Genomic DNA, 4,609 nt, shown 5'->3' with positions numbered 1-4,609 from the left:
GGATCGGTCTTAATGCAGTGGGAGCTGCATTCTTGTTAAGGAATGAGGTGAAAGGTGACCAGGGATAGATGGGAACTTGAAGTAATGAACCACGATTATAGCAGGCTGAAGGGGGCAAGTGACCTCCTCCTAATTCATATGAAGCATTTCTTTTGCTTTCTGATCACTCACTGGATGTGCACATTATGTTTCTGTCAGTCATGTACCAGGACACCCAGATCCTCTGGATCTCACAGTTTGCAACCTCTCTCATTTAAACAACACATGGATTTTCTATGCTGCCTGCTGTAGAAAGGGAGGCAATGGCCTAGTGGTATTATTACTAGACTATTTATCCAGAAACTCAGCTCATGTTCCGGGGACCCTGGTACAAATCCCACCACGGCAGATGGTGGAATTTGAATTCAATAAAAAATCTGGAATTAAGAATGGGTTGATAACCATGAAATCATTATCAATTGTCAGGAAAAACCCATCTGGTTCACTAATGTCCTTTCGGGAAGGAAACTGCCATCCTTACCTGGTCTGGCCTACATGTGACTCCAGACCCACAGCAATGTGGTTGACTCTCAGCTGCCCTCTGGGCAATTAGGTTAAAAAAACTGGAACATTTCACACTTTCCCATGTTATACTCCATCCGCCAGATTTTTACTCACTCACTTCAATATCATCAGCATGTTTCACACTCACACCATCAGTCATTTCATCAAAGTAATTTCTGAGGGTCACACAGAAAAGTGGCCCCAGCACTGAACTCAGTAGGACATGGTTCACCAGATAATGCCAACAATCAGCTACGTCGACCCTGCAAAGTCCTCCTCACTAACATCTGGGGGTTAGTGCCAAAATTGGGAGAGCTGTCTCACAGATTAGTTAAGCAACAGCCTAACATAGTCATACTCACAGAATCATACCTTACAGACAATGTCCCAGACATCACCATCACCATCCCTGGATATGTCCTGTCCCACCGGCAGGACAGACCCAGCAGAGGGGGTGGCACAGTGGGATACAGTTGGGAGGGAGTTGCTCTCGGACTCCTCAACATTGACTCCGGACCCCATGAAGTCTCATGGCTTCAGGTTAAACATGGGCAAGAAAACCTCCTGCTGATTACCACACACTGTCCTCCCTCAACTGATGAATCAGTATTCTTCAATGTTGAACAACACTTAAAGGGAGCACTGAGGGGGGCAAGGACACAAAATGTCCTCTGGGTGGGGGATTTCAATGTCCACCACCAAGAGTGGCTCGGCAGCAGTACGACTGATCGAGCTGGTCGGGTCCTAAAGGACATAGCTGCTAGACTGGGTCTGTGGCAGGTGCTGAGGGGACCAACAAGAGGGAAAAACATACTTGACCTCATCCTTAACAATCTGCTGCAGATGTATCTGTCCATGACAGTATTGGTAAGAGTGACCATCACACACTCCTTGTGGAGATAAAGTCCCGCCTTCACATTGAGAATAACCTCCATCGTGTTGTGTGGCACTATCACCGTGCTAACTGGGACAGACTTCGCACAGATCTAACAACTTAACACTGGGCATCCATGAGGCACTTCGGGCCATCAACAGCAGCAGAATTGTACTCCAGCACAATCTGTAACCTCATGGCCCGGCATATCCCCCACTCAACCATTACCATCAAGCCAGGCGATCAACCCTGGTTCAATGGAGAGTGCAGGAGGACATGCCAGGAGCAGCGCCAGGCATACCTGAAGATGAGGTATCAACCTGGTGAAGCCACCAAACAGGACTACTTGCACACCAAACAGAGGAAGCAGCAAATAGGGAAGGCAATGACCTAGTGTATTATTGCTGAAATGTTAATCCAGAGACCCAGATAACATTCTGGGGACCCAGGTTCAAATCCTGCCATGGCAGATAGTGGAATTTGAATTCAATAAAGTATCTGGAATTAAGAATCTAAAGATGACCATGCATTGAACCAACAGAATAGACCTAAGCTCTGCAGTCCTGCCACATCCAGTTGTGAATGGTGGTGGACAATTAAACAACTCACTGGAGGAGGAGGCTCCACAAATATCCCCATCCTCAATGATGAAAGAGCCCAGCACATCACTGCAAAAGATAAGGCTGAAGAATTCGCAGCAATCTTCAGCCAGAAGTGCCGAGTGGATGATCCATCTCGGCCTCCTCCAGTGGTCCCCAGCATTACAGATACCAGTCTTCAGCCAATTCGATTCACTCCACGTGATATCAAGAAATGGTTGGAGACACTGGATACTGCAAAGGCTACGGGCTCTGACAACATTCCGGCAATAGTACTGAAGACTTGTGCTCCAGAACTTGCTGCTCCCCGAGCCAAGTTGTTCTAGTACAGTTACAACACTGGTATCTACCCAACAATGTGGAAAATTGCCCAGGTATGTCCTGTATATAAAAAGCAGGACAAATCCAACCCGGCCAATTACCGCCCCATCAGTCTCCTCTCGATCATCAGTAAAGTGATAGAAGGTGTCATCAACAGTGCTATCAAGCAGCACCTGCTCAGCAATAACCTGCTCAGTGACGCCCAGTTTGGGTTCTGCCAGGGCCACTCAGCTCCTGACCTCATTACAGCCTCGGTTTAAACATGGACAAAAGAGCTGAATTCCAGAGGTGAGGTGAGAGTGACAGCCCTTGATATCAAGGCTGCATTCAACCGAGCATGGCATCAAGGACCCCTGGCAAAACTGGAATCAATGGGTAACAGGGGCCAAACTCTCCAGTGGTTGGAGTCATACCTGACACATAGGAAGATGGTCATGGTTGTTGGAGGTCAATCATCTCAGCTCCAGGACAACTCTGCAGGAGTTCCTCAGGGTAGTGTCCTAGGCCCAACCATCTTCAGCTGCTTCATCAATGACCTTCCCTCCATGATAAGGTCAGAGGTGGGAACGCTCGCCAATGGTTGCACAATGTTCAGCACCATTCGTGACTCCTCAGATACTGAAGCAGTCCATGTTCACATACAACAAGATCTGGGCAATATCCAGGCTTGGGCTGACAAGTGGCAAATGACATTTGCGCCATTCAAATGCCAGGCTATGACCATCACCAATAAGAGACAATCTAATCACCGTCCCTTGACATTCAATGGTGTTACCATCACTGAATCCCCCCACTATCAACATCCTGGGGGTTAGCATTGACCAGAAAGTCAACTGGACTCACCACATTAACACAGTGGCTACAAGAACAGGCCAGAAGCTGGGAATACTGCGGCGAGTAACTCCCCTCCTGACTCCTCAAAGCCTGCCCACCATCTACAAGGCACAATTCAGGAGTGAGATGGAATACTCCCCACTTGCCTGGATCAGTGCAGCCCCAACAACACTCAAGAAGCTTGACATCATCCAGGTCAAAGCAGCTGCTTGATTGGCACTACATCTACAAGCATTTACTCCCTCCACGACCAACGCTCAGTCGCAGCAGTGTGTACTAGCTACAAGATGCACTGCAGAAATTCATCAAAGATTCTCAGACAGCACCTTCCAAACCCACGACCACTTCCATCTAGAAGGACAAGGGCAGCAGATACATGGAAACACCACCACCTTCAAGTTCCCCTCCAAATCACTCACCATCCTGACTTGGAAATATATTGCCGTTCCTTCACTGTCACTGGGTCAAAATCCTGGAATTCCCTCCGTAAGAGCATTGTGGGTCAACCTACAGCAGGAGGACTGCACCACTTATACAGCCATAAAGTCATAGAGTCCTACAGCACAGAGACAGGCCCTTCAGCCCAAACTGGTCCATGCTGACCAAAATGCCCATTCACACTAACCCCATTTCCCTGCACTTGGCCCATGTCCTTCTAAACCTTTCCTAACCATGTATTTGTTCAAATGCCTTTTAGATGTTGTTAATGTACCCACCTCAACCACTTCCACTGGCAGCTCATTCAATATGTGTACCACCCTCTTGTAAAAAAAGTTGCCCCTCAGGTTCCCATGTATTCTTTCCCCTCTTACCTTAAACTGATGCCCTCTAGTCCTCGATTCCCCGACCCTGGGAAAAAGTCTGAGTGCATTCACCCTATCCATGCATCTCATGATCTTATATTCTATAAGATTTCCTCTCAGTCTCCTAAGCTTTAAAGAAAACAGTCCTAGCTTGTCCACCCTCTCCCTATAACTCAGGCCCTTGAGTCCCGGCAACATCCCTGTAAATTTCTTCTACATTCTTTCCAGTTTAATAACAATCCTTCCTACAGCAAGGTGACCAAAACTGAACACAATCCTCCAAGTGCATCCTCACCAATGTCCTATACAACTGCAACATAACTTCCCAAATTCTATACTCAATACCCTGACTGATGAAGACCAGTGTGCCAAAAGCCTTCCTCACTGCCCTGTCTACGTATGAATCCACTTTCAGAAAACCATGCACCTGAACTCCAAGATCCCTCTCTTCCACTGCACTCCTTAACGCCCTACCATTCACCATGAAACTCCTTCCTTGATGTGACTTTCCAAAATGCAACACCTCACACTTATCTGTATTAAACTCCATTTGCCATTTCTTGGCCCACTTCCCCAGCTGATCAAGATCCTGCTGCAATTTCTGATAACCAACTCTGGTTAAGAACGTTATTGAA

The sequence above is a fragment of the Rhincodon typus genome, chromosome 1, assembly GCF_021869965.1.
Source record: "Rhincodon typus isolate 14 chromosome 1, sRhiTyp1.1, whole genome shotgun sequence".
NCBI classification, from domain to species: domain Eukaryota; kingdom Metazoa; phylum Chordata; class Chondrichthyes; order Orectolobiformes; family Rhincodontidae; genus Rhincodon; species Rhincodon typus.
The sequence above is the reverse complement of the archived record's forward strand: the minus strand, read 5'-3'. Positions refer to the sequence as shown.